Source organism: Lissotriton helveticus, chromosome 4_1 (assembly GCF_964261635.1).
Source record: "Lissotriton helveticus chromosome 4_1, aLisHel1.1, whole genome shotgun sequence".
NCBI classification, from domain to species: Eukaryota; Metazoa; Chordata; class Amphibia; order Caudata; family Salamandridae; genus Lissotriton; species Lissotriton helveticus.
The window spans coordinates 1,585,460,837-1,585,483,140 of NC_136063.1; the positions used below are offsets into that span (position 1 = coordinate 1,585,460,837).

The 22,304-nt window shown below is 46.1% G+C and overlaps 1 protein-coding gene across 1 annotated transcript in view; it reads right to left on the reverse strand.

Moving 5' to 3' along the window:
- The window catches only part of RALA (RAS like proto-oncogene A), a 278,211-nt gene that overhangs the window by 141,589 nt on the left and 114,318 nt on the right, over positions 1-22,304 (reverse strand). The window lies entirely within an intron of this gene.

The following is a 22,304-nucleotide window of genomic DNA, read 5'->3' on the forward strand; positions in this document are numbered from 1 at the left end:
CCGTAAACTCTATTTTCAACTTAGAGTAGGCTCCCTTCCACTAAGGTCATTTACAGCTAAATGGACAGGCGAAATCGGAAATGACAAATGTCCTAAATGTGGGGAGGAACAGGAGACAATAAGTCGTCATCTTTTTTTTTTGTCCCTTGTACACAGGCCCTAGAGCAATGTGGCTGTAAATTGCTTGGCACGCGCAGACATGTAGAGGCTCTAAGAATCCTATGTACAGACTCTAGACCACTAATTGCTATTGCTCTGGCTAAATTTTTTAAATGGGCATGGGTAATTCGTGAAAGATTAATTGCGGCTGAGATCTGATTATTAGGTACCTATTGCTCTTATTAAATGAAAATATGGGGGCTGTTTCATCTATACAAGTTTTGTGCAATATTACCCTGGACTGTATGAAAATTGATGGATCCTTTTATTTTTTTATCCTTTTAATATTTTATGAAATTATGGAAAATGAAATTCGGCAATAGTCTATAATAGTTTAATCTTTTCTTAATATTTATTGCATTGTTCTTAATGGATTTTATATTGAAAAATTGTGGATTTTATGTGCTTTTATGACTTAATTGTCGAAAAAAGTTTATGATGAAGACGTGTCCGCTCTTGCTGCGTGCTTTGATTCTAGAAACGGTCTTGAGGCACTGTAAACACACATGCGTGTTTCTAATTAATGAATTCCTGGACACTACCGGCTTTTCATGGTTTTATGGTGTTTAGCTCACACGCTGGCAAACTTTTTTGGGCGCACATTCACGCAATATGTTTCATATTGCCCCGCTTTGACGAGGTTCTAGCACACGTGTTTTTTACTTTTTTAACGCGGGTGCCGTCATGTGTTGCGTATTACTTTAAAGTGCCTGTGAGGCTATCATCACCATATCCTTTTGATCCCCGGCGTCCACTTGGGTCACTGGGATCCGTGCCAATTGCATAATATCACACACCGGTGTCAACCTACAGGCATTTTACTCGCAGCTGAACGGGCTTGTTGATACTTCCACCCCCCCTTTTTCCCTCACACCCCCGCCCCCCGGACAGATAAGGAAGTCTCGCACACCAACATTTGTCTCTCTTACACCACCAGACATCAAAGGCTGCTGCTCCCCCCCTCCCCCCACTGCAATGCTGAGAGCTTGTTATGCCCCTGTGACCTCCTTCCCCACATCTCAAACTCATGGAGAGCACCCGTACCTGATCGAGAGATGCAGAGTGAACACCACTTTCAGCAGTGCGAGGGCACTGCTGCAAAACACTACTTAGCTTCCCTAGATGCTTTTCTTCACCCCCTTATCTTTGACTTTCCTTGCGTGCATCTCTAGTTCATTTTTGCCAAACAGTACATCATGTACTCTTATCATGTAGTCTGAAAACATTCTTTGAATGAAAAGAAACAGCTTTGGACAAAAATGTGGAAGTCATATACAAATACATTTGGAAATGCGGGTCATTTTATGTATGTAACAGTTTCTTTTCATCTTACCTTACTACCGTTAATTACGCAACCTATGAAATAAATCAGGAATGTAACTCTTTTCGGAGCCTTGCAAGCAGGAAAAGGTTATATCATTAACACCTTGAATGAAAACACTCTTGCTTCCTTCGGCATATAGTGCATTATTTCTCGCACATACCCTCGGCGTCTCTGGTGTGCTCACACCTGGAAGCCTACACATTGCAGCATAGACCGCCATTTATAAAGGGCCTTTGAGGGAGTGCGGGTGAAGTCACAGATCTGCATTTGAAATACAGTTTGCTCACACCAGCATCTTTTGCGTTTTACTGCACTGCCTTGTGAATTCTAAAGATGTTTGGGGAATGGGCACTCGGCCGATGAATGCAGACCTTTCTTACTTTTCTAACGCCCGCTTGTTCTTGTGCTCCATTAGTCCATTGCGAGCCCCATAAAACGTTAGCTGTTCGCAGCAGGTATCACGCGACGCAGTGCTCGGAAAATGGAGGATTGTTTATGAATCTGCGACCCAGATGTTAGGCACGTGCAATGTGCCTTTACTGTGAATTAGACACACAGGAGCGACATAGGATATGAAACACTCTGCGCAACCACCGCACCACTCTGCGCAACCACCGCACCACTCTGCGCAACCACCGCACCACTCTGCGCAACCACCGCACCACTCTGCGCAACCACCGCACCACTCTGCGCAACCACCGCACCACTCTGCGCAACCACCGCACCACTCTGCGCAACCACCGCACCACTCTGCGCCACTCTGCGCAACCACCGCACCACTCTGCGCAACCACCGCACCACTCTGCGCAACCACCGCACCACTCTGCGCAACCACCGCACCACTCTGCGCAACCACCGCACCACTCTGCGCAACCACCGCACCACTCTGCGCAACCACCGCACCACTCAGCGCAACCACCGCACCACTCAGCGCAACCACCGTATCACTGGTTCAAATATGTTCTCTCAATGTTTCAAGCTTTATTACAAATGTCACAAAAAGATGTTAATATTTCACTTCTGTTCTTGTATTTTCGTCACAATAAAATACACTGAACATAATCTTCACAAAAGTTATTTACAAAAGTTTAAGCTATTGCCATTATAAATTACAATAACTTTTATTTAAGTATTAATTATTTAAAATAATAAAAGCCATTGTTATTTGTAATAGAGATACATGTAAGTCACGTAAATACAACACGTATTGCATTACAAATTCTATAGGTGTCACATTTGCGAAAGTTATAACTATTGGCATTGTAAATGACAAAGCTATTAATTTCGCTATTTTCAAAACCAACACATAAATAGCAAATTTGTCATTTACAATACCAATAGCTCAAACTTTCCTAATGCGAGACCTATTGCATTGCAACATAAATAGCAAATTTGTCATTTACAATACTAATAGCTCAAACTTTCCTAATGTGAGACCTATTGCATTGCAAATACTTGTTATAATTTGGTTAGATGCAGTGTGTAGGCCATCTCCAGCGCCAGGAACCATTGCCTAACCAATAACAAGTTGTTCATTACGAGGGAAATTCATGTGACTCCTCTGGAAACCGGACAATAAAAAGAGAATGGACAGGGTATTGCCATTTGGTGTTGAAAACACTTTTAGAAAATTCAACCAGCTATACTGCCCCCAACCGAGTCCAGGGATATGGTGAGAAATGTATAAAAGAATGGAAGAATGTGCTTAACGTACTGAAGCATAATCTGAAAGTTCTTGTTGCACACTGATTTTCTAATAGTCCGTTAATATCTTATCTACTAGTATTTGCTGGTTAATATTTTGCTGTTTTAATTGTATGCAACTTTTTTTAAGTGCGTCTTAAAACTTCGATGGTGCCTTCTTGATACAAATAAAATAAATATAAAACATACAAATTACTTGAAGCAGTTCACATAACGCGAGGCACGGTAACCTGGTTTGTTTTCTGCATTCAGTTTTTGCACTGTATCTGAAGGTTTTCATTGCCGACATTTACACATCCGAATAAGACCCCCAATTTATACATTAGCGTAAGGATATGCTTCTTTTTGTATGGTAACCCTAGGTTTTTGTACTGATGCTGGTTGTTTCGACTCTTAGAAGTGCACTGAGGCCTGCTACCCAGACCTCAGTGCCTGTGACCTTACCCATAAACTGGTCTGGCTTTTACAATTGGTTGTGCCACTCTAGGTGCGACGAGTAGTTTAAAATGCTATCCCGACTTTGCTATTTAAAGGAATGGCAAATTCAGACTTCCCCCGGTATGTATGTAACTCACCCCTAGGGCAGGCCTATCAAGTCATAGGGCAGGCTGCAACATATCACATGGGCAGAACATGCAATTTTACATGCTCCGATAGTAAAATCGCGAAACTGCTGTTTTATTCCTGTGGAAAAGCTTGATCACCCAACTGGTGAGTACAGAGTTACACACGGACCATTCAGCTGTGCTTAAACAGTGTGAACAAAATGGATCTCAATTGGTACCAAACAACTTGTTACATTGAGCCCACTTGATTCTCAGGTCGAAATGAATGTAACAAACTACAGTGTGCAACTTTAGCAAAGTTGCCATTTTGTGGCCTTTAATCGCCTGTGCCCATATAGGTTGTACACAGGGACCCGTCAGGGAGAAGTCTTTCTGCTCTCCTGGGAGACATACTAACAACTCCCAGAAAAGGATGTATTGGGGGCATTCTCTGGAAGGAGGCTTCACCTCCCTCCTGCAGAAAACCCACAGTTGTTGGCCCAAAAGGCAAGCTTCAAAGGAGAAGACGTCTTTGAAGGGCAAATGGGTAACACTTGAGAGAGGGGCTGCTCCATTGTCCAGGCTGGCAGGCTGGCTCTCAATAGAGACAGGGGAGGGAAACCAGTTTTCTGGGAAGTTTGGGGGGGGGGAGCCACACCTCTGGGTTGGGTTAGGAAGCTCCACATGCGAGTAAGGGGTCATGCCATATTGGAAGAGGGCAGAATGGTGCATCCTGGGATGCTCAAATGCCACATTGAAGTAGTCATCAGGTGGGAGGGAACCTAATAGCCCATTGGCGTCCTACCCAGAGGGTATTTTCTGAGTAGAAGCAGGGCAACCCTGGCCCCCCAAACTCAGATCTCGACTGGACCGGAAGGACAGAGGAAGGACTGCCCTGCTGCACTGTTGAAACAGCAAAGAGGGTACACCATCGTGGACTGCAGCTGGTGGCAAGCAAAGGAGAGGGACTGTGCCTGCCACAACCTGTTCAAGGAGGAGAAGTCTACAGAGCACACCCAACACAGAGAGACTTTAAGGGCCAGATGACCGACCTCCTGGCGGCAGCACAGGGAATTTCAGCTAGAACCACGACCCACTTTTTATAATGACAAACTTTCGCAAGCCACCTAGCTTTAATTGACATGAGGAGGGCAATTTTTAATGTAACTAAAGCAACGCGTGGCCACACATTGTCCTCCACAGATAGCACATTTTTCATTGAAATGGCCTCTATATATGCATAGACATGGTTTTACTGCTAAAACAATATTGCACACAAATGATAATGTGTAGATTACGGATGGCACTTGGTGGTAATGCCCAGGTCCTGATGGCCTTCCAGTGGAGTTACCCTGAAAATATGATCGTGCACAGATTGGTAGTTAAGTCCCACAATGGCGTGTATTTCGTGCTCCAGTAAATCGCTCCCCGCTCGGGAGTGTATTGAGTCAATATATAGGTAGCACCTCTCAAACGTGTAGGTGTCTTTCTGGGCACAGAAGTCAAAGTGCTGTGAATCACATCCAAGTTCAATCAAGATCTTCAAAACTGAATGTATAGATATAAACTTCTTTTAATTTCACAAACACAAATCCATGTAGAGAATATCAATGATTCTTGAGTCATCAATCCATGTACATTATAGGTATTGTGTCATACATAATCAATATCAAATGCATTAATCCACTCCCAGTGCTTTTCTGCGCAAGGGCCTTCATCAGGGGAATATCTAGAGTGAAAATCAAATGGAAAAAAATAACTATGAAAGAATAACCACTGTATATAACCATCACCTGACTGCTGTCAAAGATCCACAATAACGTGTGCAAAGGTTAGAGCAGTTTGACCATGTGTGGTGACTGGTAATAAAAGAAAATCCGAGGTGCAATAGGTGGGAGAAAAGGAATATGCTACTTACCAGTATGCATCTGTTCTTGGCATGTAGAGCTGCAGAGTTGTACATTTAGCAATAGATCGCCACCTGGTGTTGGGCTCGGATGATTGCAGGTTGTTGTCTTCTTGGAAGAAGTATTTGTAGTCACGAGATAGGTGACTCCTCCCTTGGACAATACTACGCATGGTCATCGACTCCATCCTCAGATTGTTTTTCGCCATGATGGGAAATGATGGAGTTAGTAGAAGTAAAGAGAAAGTATGTCCATGCGTGTGCATCTAAGTAAGATGAGTACTGGAACGGATACAAGTCCCAGGGAGGCGGGAGGGCATGTACAACTCTGCAGCTCTACATGCCAAGAACAGATGCATACTGGTAAGTAGCATATTCCGTTCGAGGCATATGAGCTGCAGATTGTACATTTAGCAACGATTGTGCAGCAGTGTCTCCCCTAGCGGTGGCCGCTTGTATCCGTTGCAGCATACTGAAATAGTGTTTTAAGGACAGCTTGGCCTACTGCAGCTTGCTGCTTGGCTTGCACGTCAACACAATAGTGTTTAGTGAAGGTGTGTATGGTAGACCATGTTGCTGCCTTACATATGTCCTCTAGTGGTATGTTTCCTAAGAAAGCCATAGAGGCTCCTAGTTTGCGAGTGGAGTGTGCTCTAGGAGGAAGTGTTAGTGTACGTTTTGCCTTTTGATAGCATATTTGAATACACTTCACAATCCATCTGGCAATTCCTCCTTTAGATATGGGATTGCCTTTGTGTGGGGAACAGAAGGATACAAATAGTTGGTTTGTCTTTCTGAAGGATTTAGTCCTGTCTATGTAGTATAAAAGAGCTCTTCTAACATCTAGGGTGTGTAGAGCCCTTCCTGCAACAGAGTCTGGTTTTTGGAAAAACACTGGTAACTCTACTGATTGGTTAAGGTGAAAAGGAGTAATCACCTTTGGCAGGAATTTTGGATTAGGTCTAAGAACCACTTTGTTAGGGTGTATCTGAAAAAATTGTTCTTCTATTGTGAATCTTTGTATTTCACTAACTCTTCTGAGAGAGGTGATGGCAACAAGGAAGGCAGTTTTCCGTGTTAGGAATTGCAATTCACACTTGTGTAAAGGCTCAAACGTGGGTCCCATGAGTCTTGTAAGGACAATGTTTAGGTTTCATACTGGTGCAGGTGGTAACCTAGGTGGGATTATTCGTTTTAATCCTTCCATAAATGCTTTTATCGCAGGTACTCTAAAGAGAGATAGGTGCTGTCTATTTTGTAAATAGGCTGCAATTGCTGCTAGATGAAGTCGTATGGAAGAATAAGCCAAGTTGGACCTTTGTAGGTGTAGAAGGTAACAAATAATATTTTGGATGGAAACATCCAATGGATTAATATCATTGCTGTTACAGTATATTGCAAATCTTTTCCACTTAGCAGCATAACATGCTCTAGTGGTGGGTCTTCTAGCTTCTTTAATTATGTTCATACATTCTGGTGGTAAATTTAAGTAGCCAAACTCTAAGACCCCAGGAGACAGATCGCCAAATTCAGCTGGCTTGGTTCTGGGTGCCTTATTTCTCCATGGTTCGGTGTTAACAGGGATGGCGTGAGCCGTAATTTCAGGTGTGGAACCAGTGAGAGATCTAGTAGTGTGGTGAACCACGGCTGGCGTGCCCATGTGGGGGCCACTAGTATCAGTTTGAGGGACTGTTGTCTGTGCTTGCGTACTACTAGTGGAATGAGTGGGAGAGGCGGAAAAGCGTACGCAAATCTGCCTGACCAATTCATCCATATTGCATTCCCCTCCGATCGCGGGTGTGGGAACCTGGCGGCGAAGGTTGGGCATTTTGTGTTTTCGTGGGTGGTAAACAGATCTATGTGTGGGTGCCCCCACATTTGGAAGAATGGTTGTAGAACTTGTGGGTGCAACTCCAATTCGTGAATCTGTTGTGATTGACGACTCAACAGATCTGCTTTCTGATTGTGAATTCCTGGAAGGTGTTCTACAGTCAGGTGCATGTTTTGAGGGATGGCCCATCTCCAAATGTTCTGTGCAAGCTGGGACAGTTGCAGAGAGTGTCCCCCCTGCTTTTGTATGTAATACATAGCTGTCATATTGTCCGTCCGGATTAGAACAGCTTTGTTTTGTACTTGTAGTTCAAAAGTTTTGAGTGCTAGGTAAATCGCTAGCAGCTCCAAATGATTGATGTGGAGCAGTTTTTGTTGGCTGTTCCATTGGCCTTGAGTGGTATAGTGCAGGAGATGGGCTCCCCATCCTGTGAGGGATGCATCTGTTGTCAGCACTATTTGTGGAACAGGTTTTAGGAACGGCAGTCCCTTTGTCAAGTTTTTGATGTTCCACCATTGCAGAGAGCGATATGTACGGCTGTCTACCAACACCAGGTCTGTGAGCTGACCTTGAGCCTGATTCCACTGTTGTGCTAGACATTCTTGTAGTGGGCGCATTTGCAGTCTTGCATGAGGAACTATGAAGATGCAAGATGCCATCATGCCTATTAGTTTCATGAACACTCTGGCCTGTAGAGAGTGTTGGCATTGAAAAAGGGAGACCAAGCTCTGAATGCTTTGAATCCTGGCTTGACTGGGATAGGATAAAGCTAATGATGTGTCTATAGTAGCTCCTAGATATTGGTGAACGTGCGAAGGCTCTAGGTGTGACTTGGTGTAGTTTATCGTAAACCCCAAGTCGTGTAATGTCTGAATTGTTTGTTTGGTGTGTTGTACACACTGGTTGAACGATCTTGCTTTTATGAGCCGTCCAGGTAAGGGAAGACCTGTATCTGTTGTCTTCTGAGATGTGCTGCTACTACTGCTAAGCACTTTGTAAACACTTGTGGTGCTGTTGTGACCCCGAATGGAAGGACTTTGAACTGATAGTGTTGTCCTTGTATGACAAATCTTAGATACTTCCTGTGCGCAGGATGTATAGGAATATGAAAATAGGCGTCCTTTAGGTCTAGTGCTGTCAGAAAGTCTCCCTGTTGTAGTAATGGGAGTACTTGTTGTAAAGTGATCATGTGAAAATGATCTGATTGAATGTAGTGGTTGAGGGGCCTGAGGTCGAGGATCTGTCTTAATGTCCCGTCCTTTTTGGGTATTAGGAAATACAGGGAGTAGACTCCTGTTCCTTGTTCCTGTAAGGGGACCTCTTGAATAGCATCTTTTTGTAGAAGTGCTAGAACCTCCTGTTGAAGCAGTGTTATGTGTTCTGTGGACATTGGACGCTGCCTGGGTGGTATGTTTGGGGGGGTTGCTGCGAGTTCTAGGCAGTAGCCATGTTGGATAATTTGTTTAACCACCTGTCTGTTGTGATGGAATCCCAGACAGGTAGGAACTGTGATACTCTGCCCCCTACTGGTGTGGAATGTTGTAGGGGAGGCAGAGGGAAGTCACTAATTGGGAGTGGAAGAGGAGCGGTTGTTGTTGTTACCTCTACCTCTTCCCTTATTGTTGTTGCCTCTTGTAGGAAGGTAGATCCCTGACTATGGTTGCCCCCAACTTTTTGCCTGGTGTTTTGCTGGTTTTCTGACTTAGTTGACCTGAGGCCCTGCTATTCAGGACCTCAGGCCCACTGCTCTCTCTGTAAAATGGATTCCATGTACCTTAGGTACATATCTACATTGGATACTGAGCCACCTTATCAGTCCCTGTACAGTGTACCTTAGGTACCCAGGGCATAGGTGTACCCAGGGCCTACCAGGGGCTGCAGCATGTATTATGCCACCCCTGGCTGGCCATCCAAATCTGACACAACTGGCTGCACGACAGCTGGGGCAAGGTGGTGTAATTACCCTTTGCTTTAGATATAGTATACCTATATCTAACCCTAAAATGGACACACAGATCTCCTATCAGTCACTCCTATGGCAGGCCTTAACAATCCTGGAGGCAGAGTGCTTGGAATCGTGTGAGATGGTGCTCTGGCATGAGCTGAGCCTGTCTGCGGCTTTCGGGATCCATCCCTTAGCCGTTTCCATGATATCGCATACCATATACTCTTAAGTGCATTATAATCCTCGCGGTTATATGCCAACTCTGGTATCGCTTTATCAAAACATGTCGAGTAAGGTGTCATACGAATTGGAATACTAACCCCTCGCCAATTCTGGCGACGGGGTTAGCATTCCACCCTTCTAGAGGGACACGACATGTATGTAACCCCTAACCCCGGTTAAAGTCAAACAGAGCCTCAGCTCCACAAAATGGATGCTGCCACCGAGACACAAGTCTGCCCTCCTGCTGCTGGGAGTCCTCCCAGAGCAGGAGATAAGGACAAAGGGTTTCCTGCCAGGGGCGGTGCCAGCACCGTCCCAGACAGGGTTTTGTGTATTGTAGGTAGGCAGGGCTTTAGAGGAAGGTGACTGCACGTGGCACCCCGGTGCTCACTGTGCATAGGCTGGCTGGAACCAGTTCCAGGGTCACTCCAGACCCTGTGCTGGGGAAAAGCCCGCCAAGGAAGTGGGTGTAACCACCCCCCTCCTAGTCCCACCCCTAGGGCAGGACTTAGTCGCGTGCCAGCCCCCTTTTACAGGATAAAGGTAGGAACTGGCCCCCTTCCAGATCAGATCATCTTTGAATCCTGAAACTACTTTCCACGAAAGGAACTCAAGACTTCTTCCTAAGATTTCTCCCTTGTGACTAAGGAGTAGTCACCCTGCATCCGCAGGCACCATCTTAAGAACACTGCGGTCTGCTGCAAGTCTCTCCTCCGGATCAAGACTGCCCAGCTCGACGAGAACCGGCTTCCCTGGCACCTCTGACCTCTACCTGCATCATCAGTCACGCTGAGATTCGTGGGTGTGACGAGACCTCGAGGGACCGGCCATCTTCAAGACTGCACGACTTCTTTCCAGCAAGCCCGCCGAGTAATTTCCTGGTGAGTGCTTTGGGGTCCGAGAAGCCCCGACCCTGAGCAGCTCCAGCACCGAAGTGCAGCCTCCCAGCATCGCCACGATCTGCGTGGGGCCCTTCTGCTTTTTGCTGCTCACCGCGTTGTTTGGCTACTAGCCCGCTGGCTTGTGGCCTTCTGAACGACGCCCGACGACATTTCTGCTGCTGGTCTGGTTGCTCCAGGCTGGCCCTTGCTCCCTTCCAAAAGAGGAGCACCCCGGACCCTCCTGGTCCACTCAAGACGCCATTTTGAGTCCACCGCGTGGGCTTGAATTAGCCAAGGCTTGTTGCCCAATCCTGGGTAACTTCGACGCCGACAGCTTCATCCATCGTGGGACAGCTCGCCTCTCCATCCTGGTCGCCGACAACGCCTCCTGGTCCGTGAGATCTGCAGAGCCAGCGTCGCCCACTCACCTAGTCGAGGTGACTTCGCCCGGTGCCATCCTGGTGCCCACTTAATCACTGGCTAGTGATTCAAGAACTTGGTCCCCTCTGCTTTCAGGTTCCTTCTTCCTCGATCCAGGCTTGGATCCAACGAACTTTCCTTCACTGGTCGCCTGCCAGCAACTTCCTTCTTCCAGGCTCCTGGTCCGGCAACGAGATCCCCGACGTCTTTTCAGACCTATGCAGCTGCAGCCCCTGGGCTAGGTAACTTCGGCACTTCGGTGTCCCAGCATAGCCTCACTATCCTAGGGTCAGGATCCACTGTCGTTTTCTTCCTACCAGGTCGGGTTCGCCCGTGAACACTAACTTTGCCTTTACTAGCCTCCATAGACTTTGTCCCGCATCCCGCGTGAGAGTGCACACTCTGCACCCGAGTCCCCTAGGTCTCCTAGAAGTAATCTAACGATTCCCTAGTTAAGTCCTAGCGATCCCAAAACCTATTAGTACTGTACTTACCTGCTAGTAATTTCGCATTCCACTTTTTAAGTATATGGTTTTTCGTGCCCCTCGGGCATTTGTGTATAACGTGCTAACTTAAGTATTTTCGTAAGAGTTTTGTTGTGTGCCTAGCACCCTGTCCTCATAAAGAGTACAGGGTTGTTGTGATTCTAATAAATACATTGTTTATTTTCATAACACTTGTGTGGTGTCCTTTCACTGGGTGTTCAAGGGGTAATGTGATGGTGAAACAGCTGGCTTAACACGCCCTCTAGAGTCTTAGCCTTAGACTGCTCGTATCCATGCTACTAGGATAGCTGGTCTATAAGGTTGACTTACAACCAATCATCAATAAGGGTTGTTTGGACTGATATATAGTGATCACTAGAATAGTGAACACTGCACATCAGGCCAACTTCTCACACCTCTGTATCCTCCTCTATAGTAACCTTTATTAGAGGGGGTTTGTGTTTTAAAAGATGACGTGTTATCTGCACCGGTCTGCTTGGAGCCTCCTCTATAAGAGGAGTGGCGAAAAGAACCTCTAGTCTGGGTAGATTGTAATGCACCCATAGACTTAGCAGTGTCCGTGTCCTTTTTCATCTTTTCTAGCGTAGTATCTACCTCTGGCCCGAACAATTGGTTCGGATTGAAGGGCTGGTTGAGGATGGTAGTTTGCATCTCTGGTTTGAAACCGGAAATGCGTAGCCATGCATGACGCCTGAGGAGAACACTGGTGTTAACTGCCCTAGATGCTGTGTCAGCTACGTCTAGTGCGCATTTAAGGGAGGCATTTGATATTAGTTTGCCTTCCTGTAAGAGCTCTGCTGCGTGATCTTTGTATTGATCTGGCAGATGTTTCATTAACTTTTCTAGTTGGTCGTAGTGAGCCCTATCGTAGCGTGAGAGTAAGGCCTGTGTGTTTGCTATACACCAAATGTTTGTTGCTTGTGCAGGAATCCGTTTCCCTGACGCATCAATGATTTTTTATTCTTTGTCAGGGGGGTGTGTGTCCCCAGAAGTTTGGGAATTGGCTCTTTTGCGTGCATTTGACACCACTAAAGAGTCCAATGGTAGGTGTCCCTTAATGTAGGTAGGATCTGTTGGTGCTGGCCTACACTTTTTTCTATTCTTGGGTTTAGTACCCTACACCTTACTGGGTCTTTAAAAATATCTGGGGCATGTTTAATGACCCCCTTGATCATAGGTAGTATTTGAGTAGATCTCTGTGATTGCTCAAAAGTATCTAATAGGAAATCCTCCTCAATGGCATCAGAGTGCATTGGAACTCCATGGTAAAGTGCAGCTCTGTTCAGTAAATGATTAAACCCAGTGCTATCCTCTGGAGGGGAAGGTTTTGTTGGGTAATACTGAGGATCAGGTATCTCTGGTGCATTATTTGGTTGGAAATTATATGCATCATCCTCCTTGGTATAATCTGGGTTGACCTCTTCATCCTCATGTAATGGATATGTGTGTGTATCTGGTACATCATCCCCCCCAACTAAATCATACTCCTCGTCGGTGTGATGATGCAGGAGATTGAGCAGGAGAAGTTATAGGCTCAATATATGGAGTGATAGGATAGGAAGAAGGTGAAGGAGAGGAAGGGTGCATTGGAGATGTTGCACAATCCTTTTTGGCAGGAACCACAGTTGGAAGTGGTGGGTCTGCTGCCTTTTCTTGTGTGGAATTGCTTCCACATGTCCAGTTTTTGGATTGATATAGACCTTTTTCTGCTTTGGATCTGGTCTAAATAGTTCTTCCTCTTGTATAGTCCTCTTCGGCGCCGATTTTTTCGGTGTCGATAGTGGTTCTTTAGCGTTTTTTGCCTTAGGAGGAGTTTGAGTCCTGTGGCAATTTCTTCGGTTCTGACGATTCCTTAGGCTTGTGTGTATCAGGCCTTGTGGTCTTTGGTACCGTTATCGAACATTTCGGCATGGAGACAGGTTTTGTTGGTCCTGTTGCGCCGGGGTCTATCTTCCCGTCTTTGTTTTTGAAGCCGGATGGTTTCGGAGTCGAAGCTTTCGGTTCCGTTACTGTTTTTGGTTTCGGTACCGATGCCCGTTTAGGTTTGGGTGCCGAAGAGTCTTTGGGTGCCGAAGAGTCTTTGGGCGCCGAAGGGTGTGTTAGCTTCGGTGCCGAAGAGTCCTTCAGTTTCGAAGGGTTTTTCGGTGCCAATGGAGGAGGTGGAATTGGCATATGTTGTTTTTTCGGTGCCGAGGCACCGGAAGGCGTAGTCTTTTTTTTCGGTGCCGAGGCACCGGAAGGCGTAGTCTTTTTCCTCGGAGCCGAGCCGGAAGGCAGGGCGTTTGAGGGTAGATTTCGGTATCGACTGGGCCCCATGGGCGGAGTGCTGACCGTGGCCTTTGGTTTGGGCAGGGTCTGTGGTGCAGGGGCAGAGGTACTCACGGGTTGTCGAGATGGAATCGAGTCGTCCGAGTCCTCTGCTCTCGATATGATCTGGAGATCAGGCGAGTCTTCCTCGGCGACAACTGGAGCCTCGTCCTCGGAGATATCTTTGATTGGGTTCTCGTCCTCTGAGACATCCTGTTCGACGATCTCCTTTTCAAAGATGGCCTCCGGTGCTGGTGCTGATCTCCTCATCTCGTGTCGACGGGCCCTCCGATCCCGAATGGTCTTTTTCGATCGGAAGGAGGCACAGGCTGTGCAGGTCGACTCATCGTGTTCTGGCGAGAGACCGAGGTTGAAAAACTCGTGATGGTCGCTATGAGGGAATTTTGCTCGACATACCGGGCATCTCTTTAATGGAGTTTTTTCCATGAGGCGTAGGCCGTACGGCGCCGATGGGCCCAACGGCCCGCGTCGATGCACCGGGATGTAGCTGGTGATGTCGAAAAGTGTCTTCGATGTCGAAAGTTGTTTGTCTAAAGTTTTACGCTTCGAAAATGCCGAAAAAGTCTTTTTCTAGCCGGAGCGGAAAACTTTCATCCGAACTTAGTGGCGGAAAAAAACCAATCTGAGGATGGAATCGACCATGCGCAGTATTGTCCAAGGGAGGAGTCACCTATCTCGTGACTACAAAGACTTCTTCCAAGAAGACAACAACCTGCAATCATCCGAGCCCAACACCAGGTGGCGATCTATTGCTAAATGTACAATCTGCAGCTCATATGCCTCTAACATAAACGTTACCGGTATAAATGAGTTTAAAACGATCGAGTGCTTAGGTATTTCAATAGCTGTTGCGGGTGAGAAAGACTGAAAAGTTAGCCATGTGTCAAACGTGCATAGAACCGTAAGTCTATTCTTGCGTGTTAAAATGCTGATGGCGCTTGATCAAACAAACTGTCAACATGACTGAAAGGTTGTTTGTATATATAACTAGCAAATTAAAAACCGATGCGTATAGGTTCAAATGCTACTGGTGTTTGAACGAGCAAATTAAAAACAAAGCAGGTGGCGTGCTGAAAAAAACGGGGTGAACAAACCGTGCTGTGAGCAGATACGTGCAAGTTTAGATGCTACTGGCGTTTAGACGAGTAAACTCAAGGAAAAGTGGATAACGTGCTATGAAAAGACATGGTGAATATACCATTCTGTTAAGATTAAACGAATACAACATACATCGGTGCAGTCAATGTTCTTACCGAAAAAACGCTGTTAGAAACTCCCAGGTTGTATGGAGTAACCGGCGGTTTCACTTCCATGCAGGTTCTGCTGGCGTGTGACGTGTGGAGGGTGGGTGTGGTTAAATACGGAACAAACGTGTCTCGTGATTCAAGTTTAAAGGGATAGACATTATTTGTGCAAGCGGGCGATTCAATTAAAAAAGAAAAAGAATAAAGTTCCTGCACATGGCGGCATCTGAAAAAAATAAGTCAGCATACTGACTACAAGCTTAGAGGTATAAACATAGTTGTTGAGTGCGGGGCAATATAATAAAAAAACGGAAAGAAGTTTCTACATGTTGCGCATCCCGAAGAGAAAAAGGAAAAATAAATCTGCATTCTGACTACGAATGGTTGATGACTCATAAATAACTCAAATGCACCTTGTTGTGCAAGTTACAAGGACTATGAATAATGTATAGAAAAACATGGTATTAACGCATCTAGAATGATAGAAAAAGTGCACACAGTGAATATCAGAAAGTCATGGTCACACAACGAATGAGGTATGGTAAATCTTCAAGTGTGATGTAGTGACACGGAACACCACGCAATGTATACACTCGACACATCCACCTCTTGGGAGGCCAGGAGCCTCGGCTGGTAAAGAAGCTCTATACATGCCAGGGGCGGGCGGGGGGCAGTAGGGGGAGGGGGGACGGGGGGGGGAGGACTTTGACCTGGGGGGGGGGGCTGGATGGGGAGGTGGAGACGGGTGGGCGGACCTATCTGCATTCTGTGAGGGCGTAGCGTGGGGGCACACCGCTACTATAACCGCTGATGACTGGTTGATTGGAGTTATTTAATGTGTATGTTTTAAAAAAAATATATTTTCACTTTCACGTCCCAGGTTAGGGTGGACGATTAGAGAGTCCATACCGCCGGGGTTTAGTCCTGATGAATGCCTTGGTAAATTTAAACCACTAGTACGGCAGAAACATGTTGACTGATGTAAGTATTTCTGAATTTAACCAATCCTAAAACCTTGGCAGCTAAATTCAGACACATAATACTTCCCACATGTGCCTTAGGGATCACTCATTAAATTTTTTGTATTGATACCCTTTTATGGCACTTTTAATTTAATTAATTCTTTGCTCACAGCACGCCCTTCTCAGACAACCAGCTCCGCAATCTATCTGGCGTCGCAGCACACCGAAGAGGCACTCAGCCTCTTTGGTGGGGCCCGATGATGAAGCATGACACTGACTAGGTCGGTGTGTGAGGGCTTTCCTTCCCACCCAAAGTGGGTGTGTGATTCTTACCTTACTCCGTCTCTGTGGCTTACTTGAGATTGATTTGACCTCTCTTTTTTTGTTTATTTGGATCTTACCGGGGACTGAGAGAGTGTCCTTGAATCTCCCTACCTCTCCCATTGTTGTTTTGTATCCTAGCAGCGCACAGCTGTGAGAGTTTTTTACTCCAAGCAAGATAAATACCTTATTTATCATTGCCTATTTTAATCACTACTCCTATCTCCTTACATTGATACCTCACCATGGCAAACATGGGCCTGACATATTCCGAATCCGAAATTGAGGAACTAATATCGGATCCTGCACTATTTGCAGATCCTCACATATCGCAAGCAATAGCCAACACCACTGAATGGGAGAATCTAACAGAGAAAAAGAGAGAGCACATACGTACCATTCTCCACGGTACTATCCTCAAGCAATATCTCGTATCTAACACAGCGCCTAAAGGGCTACTGATCACGAATGCCCCCCGCATCTTTCTTAACGATGCTACTTTTAGAAAAGATTAGGCCATGATCGCGTGGCATTGCACGCGCGACTGGTTGGTCTTAATAATAAAAACAGCACTCAGACTCTGAGGCACTAATGGTGGAAATTAGAGAGACTGAATCCCACTTTAAGACCACTATTACTGGGTTTAAGAAACGGCTGGATGAACTCAATAAAGAACTTAATGAGTATAAAGACAACCTGACGCAGTCAAAAGCAACCAAACTCCAAAAAGACCAAAAGAAATTTGTCTTTGAAAAGGTGTATCCTTACTCTGCAGCAACCTTCACTCCACCAGTACGCAATGCAAGTAAATCTGATTATTCAGACGATGACTCCTCTAACAGCAGTGGGTCAAGTAACAGCTCATTCAAACAAACAAAGGGAAGAGGGAATCGTGGCAACAGGAATAACAGGGGAAGGCAAGGCAACCAGGGCCAGCATCAACAATGGCACCAACCACAAATGATGATGGGCCCCTCCTATCCCTTTCAACCGCCACAATACCCCTTCAGGGGCTGGAATCCGGGCTTTATGCCCACCGCGAACTTTCAAAATCAGTACAGACAGCCTTTTTTAGAGAGCGGCCGGAGGGGCAGAGGCAAGAGGAGAGGCAACAACAGAGTATCCTGGGAAGAGGACGACTCGGTAGCAAATCACACTCGCAGCAACCAACAGCCAGGAACGAGCGGGGTATGAGCCTAGTGACAAATTTGTCTGCAAGGGTACTAACCCCTACTGAAACCCAAATACTCGAAAAAGGCTTAGGCTTTGTTCCAACAGCGAGACCTGACAAGTTTAAGCTACATTGCGAACTTGCTGGTTTCTTTCGGAAATTAAAATTAAAAGCTTTTTTTGAAGGTAAAGCAGACCCAACTGAAGCAACCAGGAATGGTGACACAGGATTTAGACCTAATTCTACTTTCACCCCTCCCCCTTACACCGTGCCTGCGGCTATCACTGCCTTTGAGCAGGCTGTATTCAAAGATCTGGAATCCTCCCAGAACCCTAAGACATTTGGCAATTTCAGCACTGCTGAATACCAAGCGCTACAACAACTGCAGAATGACACCTCAATAACAATCAAGCCGGCGGACAAAGGTGGAGGCATTGTCATTCAAGATACCACAGACTACGAGAAAACTTGTAATGATTTGCTTGGGGACGTTAGAAACTATACCCCACTGACAGACCCCACCACAGACCTTACCAGAAAAATCACGACCCTGGTTCAACAAGCGGAGGAACAAGGGCACTTGTCTAAAAACGAAGCAGCCTTTCTGAATAACACCAGCAATGTCATACCATACTTCTATACATTGCCCAAAATGCATAAAAACCGGTTGCCACCTCCCGGGCGTCCCATCGTGTCAGGGATTGGGTCTGTACTAGAACCTTTGTCACAGTTCTGTGACTATTTCTTAAAACCCCTAGTACAATCAACTCCTACTTACCTCAAAGATACTAAAAGCCTCTTACGATTACTATCAGAGGTGACGTTCGCAGACAACTCAGTCACGCTAGTAACTCTTGATGTAGAGAGTCTCTACACGAGCATCCCCCAGGACGACACCATCAAAGTCCTGGAAGAATCTCTAGATTCCATCGAATGGGATTACCAGACACCCAAGGCTTTCATCATTGAGTGTGCCACCATAGCCCTAAAAGAGAACTTTTTTTCCTTCAAAGATAAGCTATTTCTCCAGTGCTCAGGAACATCGATGGGCAGTATTTTTGCTCCAAGTGTGGCTGGGCTCCATGTAGCAGATTTCGAGGCCAAATACATTCTGCCACCAACTGCAGTCTTTTCGTCGTCAATGCTCCTATGGAAACGCTACATAGACGACATTCTGCTCCTTTGGTCAGGGAGTGATAGTGACCTTGAAACTTTTCTGGTATGGATTAATACCCTAGACCAGAACCTGAGGTTCACCAACACCAAAAGTAGAACAGATATTGTCTTCCTCGACGTGGTGATCTCGGTGAATGGAACGGGACTTACAACCAAAACTCATCATAAGCCTACAGCTAAAAATAACCTTCTTGAGTTTAGCAGCTTCCACCCTCGCCCTCTGAAAGAGAATCTTCCTTACGGGCAATATCTCAGATTAAGGAGAAACTGTAGCACTCTCTTAGATTTTAAAGAACAGTCCTCTAGTCTTACAGAAAAACTCAAAGATAGAGGCTACCCAGCACCAATCCTGACCAAGGGGTTTAAGAGAGCAAGAAATCAACCCAGAGAAGCGCTTTTGGAAATAAAGACCAGGAACCTTGACTCAATATCTCTCACATGTGTAACCACATATAACAGCCTTTCCAATCTGATGAAAAAAACTATCAATAAACATTGGAACATTTTAACATCCTGCAAAGAGAATTGGGAGAAACCCCTCTTCTCTTTTAAAAAGGGACGGAGCCTGAAAGATGCCTTGGTCCACACCCGCCCAAAAGAAAAGCCACCCCATGTTATGCCCACAGTAACTGCAGCATGGGGCATGCCAAGAATCATCGGACATTACCCTTGCTCTGACTGCAGCATCTGCCATCTAACAGAAGCTACGAAAACACTGTCACTGGAATCAGGGAGAATATGGACTCAGAGAGAACACACAAACTGTAACACAATGAATGTGGTCTATCTGATCACCTGCCCTTGCCAGCTTCGCTATGTAGGCATGACCACACGCAAGGTCAAACAGCGTATTTGTGAACACCGGAGCAATGTCAGGTGTAAAAAAGTGACGACCAAGCTGAGCCGTCATTTTCTGGATAGTAACCATACACCAAACGACATGAGGTGGACTATAATTGAGGTAGTTAATGGCACTACTAACATAACTAGCAGACTCTTTGAAAAAGAACAGCGCTGGGTGTATCGCTTAGGCACTAATTCCAACGGCCTTAACGATGACATCCCGTGGAACCCAGTGCTATCCTGAACTGTATAACTCCTAATCCACACTAGAGTAGTCTATTCCGGTCTTTCTAGGTTATCGTTATGTGTGTTACATGTATCCATGTGCTTAGATGACTATCCACATAGGTTTTTCCCTGGATGTTCACTCTTACATCACCATCCTGTGGATAGGATCCCATAATGACATTTATAAAGACGTTACCTACTCATGTACCGTCGGCTCCTTGTGCCTCTCCCTTTCCAGGTCTATCACTCTTAATTAGAAACCAGCAATGCGAAAGAGTCAACCATTCTGAACCTCTATATTGTATGAACTTGTTAGCCTAACGACCTGTACTTCGTACTTTGCACCTCCAATATTCGTTATTCGTTTTTGGAATCTTCTATTCTACATTGCAACCGCTTTGGAGAACGAAGCATACCCCAGGAACTGAGCCCGAATAATAATGAATATGCTACTTACCAGTATGCATCTGTTCTTGGCATGTAGGGCTGCTAACATTCATATCTTAGCATTAGATCGCCGCCTAGTGTTGGGTCCGGATGATCGCACATTGTTGTCCTGGAAGAGTCTTCGAAGTATCCTGAGATAGGTGGCTCCTCCCCTGGACTACAGTGCGCATGGGCATCGGCTCCATCCCCAGATTGTTTTTCGCCATTGTGGCAGGAGATGGAGTGAAAAGTGTAAAGGATGTCCATGCTAATGAATAAATACAATAGTATATCTGCAGCTGCGACAGGCACCGGGGAGGAGGGCGGGCGATATGAATGTTAGCAGCCCTACATGCCAAGAACAGATGCATACTGGTAAGTAGCATATTCAGTTCGAGGCATGTGGGCTGCTAAATTCATATCTTAGCATAGAATACATAGCAGTCCCTCCATCAGCGGCGGTTGCCCGTGCCAGCTGCAGAAACCTGAAAAAGTGTTTTGAGAACAGCCTGTCCTACAGCAGCTTGCTGCTTGGAATGCACATCAACACAGTAGTGTTTTGTAAAGGTGTGTGGTGTAACCCACGTGGCTGCTCTGCAAATATCCTCTAAAGGAATGTTCCCTAGGAAAGCCATGGATGCCCCCAGTTTGCGTGTGGAGTGCGCCCTTGGGGGTATTGTTAAAGTGCGCTTGGCCTTTTGATAACATATCTGGATGCACTTAACAATCCATCTGGCTATCCCTGCTTTGGAAATAGGGTTGTCTTTGTGTTGTGGTGCGAAGGCAACAAAAAGTTGTTTTGTCTTTCTAAAGGGTTGTGTTCTGTCTATGTAGTACATCAACGCCCTCCGTACATCTAAGGTATGGAGCATTCTTTCTGCCACCGTTTGCGGGTTTTGAAAGAATGCTGGCAAGTCAATAGTTTGGTTTAGATGAAACTGTGACACCACCTTCGGAAGGAATTTGGGGTTAGTGCGTAGCACTACCCTATTTGGATGAATTTGAATGAAAGGCTCTTGGATTGTGAGCGCCTGCAGCTCACTGACACGCCTCAGAGACGTAATAGCTACCAGGAAAGCCACTTTCCACGTAAGGAACTGGAGTTCACACGAGTGCAGTGGCTCAAATGGCGGTCCCATCAGTCTGGTGAGGACCACATTGAGGTTCCACACCGGAGCTGGCGGTGTTCTTGGGGGAATGACTCGTTTCAGACCTTCAAGGAAGGCTTTAATGGCGGGCACTCTGAAGACAGAGAGATGCTGCCTGTTTTGAAGATAAGCCGCTATGGCGGATAGATGTATCCGAATGGAAGTGTACGCTAGATTGCACTTGTAAAGATGCAACAGATAGCAAATGATGTTGGGGATAGATGCATCTAGCGGGTTGATGTCATTGGCTGTACAGTAAATGACAAAACGCTTCCATTTCGCAGCATAGCATGCTCTGGTAGTTGGCTTTCTTGCCTCCTTGATGATGTTCATGCATTCTGGAGGTAGGTTAAGGTATCCAAACTCTAGGACTTCAGGAGCCAGATCGCCAGGTTGAGCTGTTGCGGATCTGGATGCTGAATTTCTCCATGGTTCTGCGTCAAAAGACTGGGCGTGAGGCGCAGTCTTTGATGCGGCACCACTGAGAGTTCGAGGAACGTGGTGTACCAAGCCTGGCGCGCCCACGTTGGAGCAACTAGGATGAGAGTCATCGCGTGTTGCCTTAGCTTTCTTGCGACCAGCGGTATCAGAGGGGCTGGCGGAAAAGCGTACGCAAATTTGCCTGACCAGTTCATCCATATCGCATTCCCCTGCAACTGTGGGTGAGGGAACCTGGCGGCAAAGTGTTGGCATTTTGCGTTTTCTTTTGTGGCAAACAGGTCTATCTCCGGATGACCCCACTGCTGGAAGTACGGGTGGAGGACAGATGGGTGTATCTCCCACTCGTGCATTTGATGGCTGTACCTGCTGAGCAGATGCGCCATCTGGTTGTCCTTCCCTGGGAGGTGTTCTGCCATGAGGAAAATGTTCCTCTGAATGGCCCACTTCCACATGCTCTGAGCCAGATGAGACAGCTGTGGCGAGTGGGTGCCTCCCTGCTTTTGAATGTAGTACATCGCAGTCATGTTGTCCGTCCGGACTAACACTACCTTGTTGCACAGATGTACAATGAAG